This window comes from Motacilla alba, chromosome 2, assembly GCF_015832195.1.
Source record: "Motacilla alba alba isolate MOTALB_02 chromosome 2, Motacilla_alba_V1.0_pri, whole genome shotgun sequence".
In the NCBI taxonomy this organism is placed as follows: domain Eukaryota; kingdom Metazoa; phylum Chordata; class Aves; order Passeriformes; family Motacillidae; genus Motacilla; species Motacilla alba.
Window position 1 is genome coordinate 124,342,599 of NC_052017.1, and position 10,045 is coordinate 124,352,643.

The 10,045-nt window shown below is 34.7% G+C and overlaps 1 long non-coding RNA gene across 1 annotated transcript; it reads right to left on the reverse strand.

Moving 5' to 3' along the window:
- Nucleotides 1-7,125: 7,125 nt before the first annotated feature.
- Nucleotides 7,126-9,216, reverse strand: LOC119697612. The gene is made up of 2 exons (XR_005255887.1): nt 9,083-9,216; nt 7,126-7,503 (listed from the first exon to the last, which is right to left on the reverse strand). It is a non-coding gene; the product is annotated as an uncharacterized LOC119697612 (long non-coding RNA).
- Nucleotides 9,217-10,045: the final 829 nt, after the last annotated feature.

Genomic DNA, 10,045 nt, shown 5'->3' on the forward strand with positions numbered 1-10,045 from the left:
GAAATCTTCTGTTAATGAGCCATTGAATCACACTGTATGACTGATAAAATTACAAAATCCCATTGTGAGATGCTCCACCCAAGGGGAGGAGCCAAGCATTTCCTACCTGGATATAGTCTGAGATTTGGAACACCACAGGCAACCTTTTCCACTAGATCCTCAGAGGAGCAGCTTTCTTTTCCCACTGGGTTCCCAGAAGAAGCCCAGGCCCATCTACACCACCACGAGACCTTCAGAGGAAAATGACACCCTTTCTACAGGATCACTGCTTCAACAGAACCACATCTGTCACTCCAGGAGGACTGCGGCCACCATTTAATCTGACTGCTACCAACACCCTGACCCACAGGGTGTCAGGTCGTATTCTGACTCTGTCAGTGTTGTTTTGTATTATTGCATTTTTATTTTTTCTAATAAAGAACTGTTATTCCTACTCCCATATATTTGCCTAGGAGCCCCTGAATTTCAAAATCATAATAATTCGGAGGGCAGACGTTTATGTTTTCCATTTCAAGAGAGGCTCCTGCCTTCCTTAGCAGACACCTGTCTTTCAAACTTAGACAAGAATCCTAATCTGAGGAGGAGAATCTAGAGGAGATGCAAAAGTTTTAAGATTTCTAGGCCAAGCAGAACATAGGAGTCTCATTTTCTGGAAAAATAATTTCAATAATGAAGCTAATAGACAATTAATTTTTATCCTCCAGGAGCAGCTTTCTGAAACAAATCTAGAACTGTCCGTGTGTTTTAAGCTTATTGCTAATGTGCCACATGACCCAGCAAAAGGAACCTTAAGTCTGGGGTATCAGCAAACCTTCTCACAGGACCATAATCAATGTAGAGTACTAGCAACTTTGAACCTACTGTTCTTCTGTTCCTTCTGATCCTGCCACACATCCCTTGGGTACTAACAAGCCCAGATAACCTTCATTGCTCATTACTCTTGATGTAATTATTCCTTTTTTATTTCCAGTGCCATGATAACAAATGTATATTTGTTATCAAAATGACAATGTCTTGCCTAAGCTGCAGTGTGATTTATTTTGTTTTTCATGGCTTACATTGCCAGACTGATATGTAATTAAAACATGCAGCTTGCTGTAAAGCAGAGTACTGTCATTCTACATGAAAAACTATCTGTTGTTACCATTACCAGATAATAAAATTGGTATCAAAATCTTGGGCTAATCAAGAATTAAAACAAAAAAAAAATAAAAACAAACCAAACAACAAAACCAAATGAAAACAACCCCAAAAACCAACCAACAAAACAAACAAACAAAAATCAAGCAAAAGCCAAAACAAACAAAAAAACAAACCAAACCAACTAATCAATGAGCAAACAAAGAGCAAATTAAAAAAAAATCACAAAACAAAAACCAACCAATTATCTGCCCTTAGAATTATAAAATGGCATGGGGGTTGGTCTTTTAAATAATGAATAAACTCCTCTAAAAAATTAAAGAGAAAATTAACCAACTAAAAAATAAGGAAAAGTTCAAGTTATCTTACCTCAAGCATTCTGATAAAATTAAGTTAAAATATGGTACATTGATGGCAAGTAAATAAACTTGCTGAAATGCCACTTTACAGTAATGCTGCAATATCCAAGTGCAACTGTAAAGTTTCATCCTGACAAACACATTTATGTCTTTGTGCAAAATTATCATTTGACTGAGCTATGTGCAAATCTGCACTGTTCATTTTGTGAAGTTTTGGCAATACTCAACACTTATCAGAGAGCTGAAAATTGTTGGACAAGTCACAGCTTCTTACTTTACCCTAGGTTTCCCTTTCTGTTTTAGAGTTTATACTCTGTTACTTCTTCCTTGCTCCTGAAATTGTTTTTCCTGAACCTTTTTAAAAAGCCAATCATATAACTGAAATCTACATTACTCTGTCTATCTAGAGGTGTGCCATATTTTGCAGAAGATAATTAAGCAATTTTTAAAAAGCAATATTAAGAGAATGTCAGGAAAAAAATATGACGTCCTTGAGCACTGTACAGCGAAGTACTACTTCATGATGCTACTTTGAGTCTAGAGAACTGGAATTTTGATGGAATGATACACTCCACTTCCTGACGCAAATTAGAAAATGAGGAACCCTGGAATTCACTTTGCTAATCACTGCTCATTTTCTCAAGAAAAAAAAAAAAAGGTAGATCTTTATGTAAAGGATTATGAAGTAAAGGTAATTGTCTCTAAATCAGGAACCACTAGAGTGTGATTAAAGTAAAAGACTGAGATAAAAGACAAACAGAGGAGCAAAATACCAAAATGAATAGGTAATCAAAACCAAGTGTTTTACTAGAGTATGGGGTATTTTCTATACATTAAAGTAACCAACAAGACAAACATGCAAGAGAGAAATGTAAGCCTATGGCCACTGAGAGAAGAATTTGATCTGGAGTTGGAAACTGCCCCAAAAAAGCAGGGAGGTATGGTGAAATTTTAAGCCACACTATATTATTGATAAGAATGTTTATGCAAATATTGAAATTAATTGTATTTACAGCCACACCATGCTGGGTTTTTTTATAGGTCTTTCAAATTTAAAAACCAGCATAAATGATATCTAAACAAATTATTTTTTCTGATATTAGCAAATGAAACCTATAGCTTGTGATAAAGATCCATGACTTTATTTTATAAGATCCATAATTTCTCAAATAATTAAATTTTAAAAACCCTTACTGCTATAAGTCTTTGTAGACTGTATTTCACATGAAGAAAATACTTGTGGTGAAACTATACCTTTCAAATGAGCTAATATTGGTGAAACTGGTAGATTTTTAAATATGCCATTGTGAAAACTTCTGCGTTAATTGTTCTTCATTAGTTCTTTTTTTGAGGATTATTAGAGAAACAGAAAGATGGCAGGTGAATTTGGAGATTAATCCATTAGACTTACATGCTTCCTTTTCAAAGTTTGTTAATTTTCTTTCCTCTTTGTCAGTTTTAATTTGTCACTAAAACAAGAATAAAATAATTGTGTCAGTGTCTGAGTTCTGTTTCATAGTCAAGGTTTTAGTAAAGGTATAAAATTGGCTTTTGGATTCTACTGACACTGGTTAAATGGTTTTGGAGCAACACATGTTGAGTCAAGGCTCCTGACATGTCAAATAAATCAAAATTAATTCAATGTCAGTCTAATGCTTATGGACATTGGTAACATATATTGTAAAATAGCTATAAAGTTGCTGCATGCAAAATATTAGAATAGAAAGTAATCATTACTTGGAAACTAATGGCAAGGAATTATAAACAGTGAAATTACTTGGACTTGAACTCTGAAATATCTTTTCCTTCTGGTAAGTCACTACCTCTTTTAAAATAGGACTTTACAAAGCACCTGTCTGTCACATTAATATTCTATGCACTGATTAGGCACCAACACTATCAAAGTCATTCTAACCTTTCAGAACTCTCTTTGGCTAGTTTCCCACATTAGTCATAAAACCAGTACAAAGTCTACTTCCATTCAGCCTTTTACAGCTATTAAAAAAATTGGAACATTTAATTCACACTCTGACATCCTTACAGAGGAGAGTGCAGGCAGGAGCCTTCTCCAGGCTTTTGTAAAGGGTCATCACACTGAATTCCAAGGCTACTCTGTAGGCACAAATAAAATAATATTTTCGTTTCTGAAAACAGCTACGTAAACAAAAGGATCACGTACCTATATGAGACTCAGAAAATAAATAACAGGGCTCTGATACTGAATAAGTAACAGGGCTCTGAATTCTACTGTGGTAAGTCTTACTGCTGCAGATAGGGACAGATTTTGAAATTTATTTAAATATGAAGACAAGGTGATTAAACTCTAAAGGACCTTCTGTTGAGACATCTAACCTTGATAGAAAACAGTGGGTATTAATTTTTACTTGTTTTAGACACTTCAATAATGTTATCAGAAGATTGTATACATGGAATAACAACATTGGCATTAATAGGCTTCCTTTTACAGATATGAGTTAGTCATAAAATTAAGAGCTGTTGAAACAAGACTTTAATTTATAACATTTAAGTAATTTTAAGATTAATTAAAAATCCATCAAGGTTGTGATAAAATTTCCAGTGTCTTCAATAAAATCAAAGCTGAATGAACAAAGGAAAATGCAATGTTTCACCTCAAAGCAATAACAGAAATAATCATGATTAAAATAATTTGCCTTTCTGATGAGCTGTAAAAATCAAGTCAAATGTATTGCTCTTGTTAGCTTAGGCTCTCTGGGCCCACTTTAATTCAGGCAACTCTGTATGCTGTGTGACAATGTTGTTTAGTGATAAAATACTGCCACATAGCATCACATTTCAGCATCTGACACACCAGATGCTGGCTAAAATGTTCTGCACTTGTTTGTCAGTTGGTGCTTTACCACTGAATTCACCAGAAGGCAACACAAGTAAGGAAAAAAATAAGTGTCTAAGTTTACCCACAGATTTTCTTACTGCTTTGGTGATAATAGAAAATTCAATTGCTGAAAACAGGAAAAAGAAATAGGGCTGTATATAAAAATAGATCAATATCAAATCCATTGAAAAAAAAAAAAAAAAAAGTAGGGAGACCAAGGCATAAAAACCTGAAGTGACTGGTTCAAAATTATTCAGGCAGCTCACAGAAAAAAAAAAAGCAAATAGAGGAACTCATATTCGGAATATGTCAGGCCAGCAAAAGCCAAACCTTTGCCATTCTGAAGGCAAAAAAAATATATGGTGGTTCAAGCATTCTGAAACAGAGACTAAAAGATGCTCCTTCCAACTCCTCTGAAATCTCTTCCCATGACACACACAACCAAGAATTCTAGATGTATCTAAGGCACATTAGAAATTACACTAAGATGAAATTCATGTTTTGGTATCAGTCAATAAATTTTTGTCATTAGGAAGTCCAGATACAACAGAAGTAAAACTTTGAAGGGAAAATATATTCATCTCATTGAAGTTTCTTTCAGGAAGATTTGCATAGGCGCACAATAAATACTACAATATAATATAAAGTATCTTCTTTATTGATGGTGGTTTGGATCAAACATCTTTTCCTCTGTATTATCTGTCAGTGTCCATTAGATATGGATTTTTTTTTTTTTAACTGCTTTACTATAGTCTTTATAGATGAATCACTATGTTACATTTCCCTGCTATGGGGTTGTAGTAATATATAGGTTAAATGACTACAATGAACTATAATGAAGTTCAGAATGACAAAAGACCATTAAAAAAACCTCAGCAGTAATCATGGATTCCTCATTGTCTATTTCATTATTAAGACCCATCAAATTAATTTTTGTAACCTCCATATATTTCATTAATCACATTGTATGATTTTGTGGTTTAAGGGGAGTTTTCCTCCTTCATGTACATGATCTCTCCACTGCATTGCAGAGGAATTAAACCCAAAAGTTCCAGGACTTCCCTAATTAATTTTTGAAAGCAGTGAATACTTACTATACCAGGATTACCACAAAGTGTTGACTTCAGTTTTATTTCTTTTGACCTTCCTCTGTCTTTGAATTTTTGTGTGGCTTGTGTGTGGTAAGTCTTCCCTACATGCATCAGCTGAGAATTTTCCTCTGTTGTGGTAAGCTCCTCAGCAGCTGAGTTAAGGAATTAAAGTTTGCTTTGTTCAACTCAAGCTGTGTAAGAATGCCCTAAAAGGATATTGTGAGGTGAGATTACATTTTAATCTTCATCTTGATGAAGTCAAGGCACTCATACAGAACTCACAGGAACCCTTTGCCTTATAAAGATAGACAAAAAATCACACTGTTTTTTTCTATTTTATGCAGTTTGCAAAGCATAATTTAAATTTAGTAAAGCAGTCTGGTTCATTTCTTTGAGATGGGATATCTCATCTGTAATCATCAGTGTTCCCAAGACAGGACATCTTCAAATATACAGTTTTTAGAAACAATTAAAAGCCACTTCACAAATAGCTGTTTTTAGAAAGAAAATGGCTCCAGTTTCATTGCAAAAGGGTTTCTTGCAGCTGGTCATGATACATAAGTAAATGAAAAAGGATTAATTAGAACCAAGGACCTCCACACGTCTCCATTTAAGAAAAAATGTAGTTTAGCATTTTGAACAATATTGTAACACTGAGACTTTCTAGCTGGACTGTATTTAAAATGAAGGGTTTAACTTCCTTCTGTTATGTATTTTAAAGAGGTTCTGTGGTGCCTTCATCTTTGGACAGAAGCCCAGATTTTCTGAGGTTATCAGGGAGAGGCAGGTGTCAGTACAACCTCACGGTACGTGGTTCAGAGCTTTTCTTGTTTCTCTGCCTCCTAGAAGGCCTGTCTATATTCTTTCGTAATCACTGAAGTTCAGGATGGAGCTCTGTGCAATTTGGTAAAATGAGTTTTACTTTTTAATTTCCATCAGTAGTAGATTCCTTTTTTCCTTAGACTTATGCCTGAGAATAACACCACAAAAAAGGAAAAGAAAAAAAAAAAAGCGTTAGCAGGACCAGACAAACTGTTATATGCCCACTAATTATGAAGAATCCAGCCCAGTAGCATGAATTTAAACTCAATTATATTGCCCAATCACATACTAACATTGGACATCTCTGACCAGGTCTTGTTAAGAAAGAATACAATCTTACAGGGCTGCAAAGTCTGTGCTCTGGTCCAAAGGAGCACAGTGAGTGCCTGACATCTGTGTGGGGTCAGAGCACACATGTCAGTCCTCTCTCACTTGGTGGAACCTTCATTTATAGTCTCTAGAAAACACTGGGTTCATGTGTGTGAACACAGCATTACTATGAGGGACATTACCACTGTCTTCTAATTAAACATCTTTCCAAAATAATCATATACAATATTTTAAATTCATTTAAATTAAGATCTTGATCCACATCTTTTATCCCAGTTTGGTTTTATGGTATATTGTGCATAATAAAGATTATTATTCATTAAGGAATTTTCTTTTCATATTCTGTGGCAAGTTGGTGAATAGAAATTAATGCTATGCTGATCACACTTAAAATTTCTCTTAGGTTATCAGTCCTTGTATTAATCTCCTTCTAGTGTAGCTAAAACTAATGTGTATATATAATATTACAATTGGCTGTTGTAGATATAACTGAGATATATAGAACTCAGTCAAGAAATAAACAGACAAAAAAACTCAAAAATTATTTTATTGCCACCAGTGTCCAGCTTTAGCTTTCCTGAGCAAATGGCCCTTCTCTAGAAGGTCTTTTAAAACAAGTCTGTAAGAAAAGTGAGGAATAGAACAGGTTACAGGGAGAGTTTCATTTTTATCTTATTTTTGTTATCCAAATAAATGCTCTTGGAGTGCAGCCCAGTTGGAGCTCTGCAGCAGGGTTTATAAAACTCTGACAACGCTGACTTCAAGCAGGGTTTCTGCTTCTCATTTTTGCAGAGCTTGGGAGCTGATCTTCAGTTTGAACTGTAAATCCTGGAACCTTCAGCCCTCACTTCAGCACCTCTGCGTGACAGGGCTGGTGTGTTCAGCTGAGCTTCCTGTCAGACAGAGCCTGAGAGGTTTCATAAGAAATATTTTGCAGTCAATGAACTGCCATTTACTTACAAATAGCCATTTCATCCTAAATATATCCTATTGCTTTTACTCAGAAAAGCTAAAACAAAACTAAAGCATATTAAAACATTCTGTGACTTCCATCAAGCAGAAGTAAAATGACCTTCCTTCACTAGCTAAAGGGGGATTAAGATACAGTTACCCAATACCGCTTTACATTTGTATTAAAACATCCATGCAAAGCTTTAATGCTCTCCAGCAAGTCTGTGATGGTAAATTTATTTTACTTCTCCTGAATGTCCTGTGCCTTTTTGATATTAATTGCTTGTTGCCCCTTTACAAACCTCTCAAAAATGTTCATTATTTACCAAATTAGTTAAATATGTAGTTAATTTAAAGCACATAAACACATCCATTGGCATTTCACTTGCCCTTTAAGTTAAACATGCTTTCTGAATGGTAGCCTGAAAGTGAGTTTCTTCACTCATAAAGGGTGTTTTTTGGATATCATAGTTCTGCAAGGTGCTGATCACTCTGCTCTTCTTATGATCAAAAGACAAATAATGAATTCTCAAAATTTCTTACACCAAATTTTCAGCACCTTGCAGTAACAAATCCACCCTCTATCAGTCAGCAAAATCAACGTCTGATTTACATTTGTCTACTTGCCTTTGCAGTTTGAGTAATCTTGTGCTCACAAATCTACTTGCCTTTGCAGTTTGAGTAATCTTGTGCTCACAAATCACTGACCTGAATTCATGTGCCTAAAGTGATTGTGAGCACAAATATTAACTCTTATCTAATCACCCAAAGAGTATTTGTACCTGTTATGAATTATGCATGCAGAAATTCAGCTCAATTATTTGTATATACCAAGTTGAATACACAAAAAACCCATTTCTTAAAATCTAGGACAAGATGTTAAACCTACTATATTTTTTACAAAAAGTACCAGCTTATCAGTATATTGAATATTTTATGTCTGGGTAAGTGCATATGCTTTAAAGTGGTAAAATATGGATTAATACAAGATTGCTCACGTAATAACAGGAAAATATTTCTTGCCTGAATTCTGAACATTTTGAATGCATTTAGTAAACTTATTCAAAGAAGACAACAAACTGTCATTAGAGACCATAAATTTTTGTATTTCTTTATGTAGATTACTGTGTTTAAAAATAGCACTTCTTAAATGTCAGTTCAATCAAGACATAAGAAAAAGAGTCAGAAATTTTTAAGAAAGTGAAATGGTAGAAGAAATAGAAAAGTTCCTGAATTAATATAACAAATATTTTCAAAAGAAATAACATTTTCTGAGATAAGCTGAGGTCTTCTGTTTTGTTTCCACTGATCTGCCTGCTATTGCAAATACAGTTATAACTGTATGAAACTAGAAAATATTTTTTTCCTGTTGTTTCTTTGGTGAGGATGACTGCTATTGAGGTAAGTCAGAAAAATGCCTATTAGCAGGTAAGACAAGGGAAAAGAATCAACTAAGAGCTCATGTTCTGACAGTTGACAAGGAGAGATCAAGAGGGAAAAAGATTCTGACAAGCAGAGGAGGTGGAGAGACTTACCAAATATCCTACACAGCCCATGCAAAAGAAAGTTATTCTAAGGACAAAAAATACTATGCAAACGGGGATTCCTCATTTCTTGAGCTGCGTAGTTTAATCTTTGGTGCTGTGTCTTTGCATCCTGGTCAGCTCCCTGGTATAACTTTACAGCAAGTGCCTGCTAGTGTAAATCATGTGATGGGATTTTAGTGGTGAGAATTAATCTGGCCATTCAGTCTGTGTTAAAGACTAAGTGAAAAACAGTCTCAAGACAACAACTACCTTCTTTATATTCAGTATGGAAATTGGGTTTTGACTTCAGACATGAGAGGCATAGCTGAACAAACATGACCCAGATTCACACTCGTCTGTGCTATGAATTTCGTTTTCCTTGTTGCACAGTGAGCAATCTAAGCTGTTTTAAAAGACCTACTTAGAGTGACTCAAAAATATAGTTGAAAATATTCCAATAACATTTTCTTTCACTCATTGTAGACAAATTACCACCAGAAAAAATAGAAATTATTTTAAATTTTGAACCAGCATAGCCTTTAAAACTGATATATGAAAAAGGATTTATTTTCTTCATATCATCCCAAATAGTTGTCTGTTTACTGTAAGGACATCTAAGAACTTCAAGTCTAAACAGGAGAGGAAGAATTTAGTCTGTGCTATTTTAAGTTCAGAGAAATCTTTAGGCAAAGCAAAACATCCTAGTAATCACCACAGATGAAACGGAAGTGCTTCAAAGAAGTAAATTTGCAATTTTGAGTCTCTTTTTCATTTAAGAAAATGTCCTGAAAGTCCTTGAATTTTGACAGTCTCGCATCAGCTAGCTGCCTGCAGTATTCCCCTGGGGCTGCTCTTCAGATGTTCTCAGGTTGGGATCTATAGTAACACTGCTTCATATCACAAGTGCAAACAGCTTTTCTTGCATATTTATCTCGTTGCTATCTTGGAAACTGTATGCACAGCACAATAGCT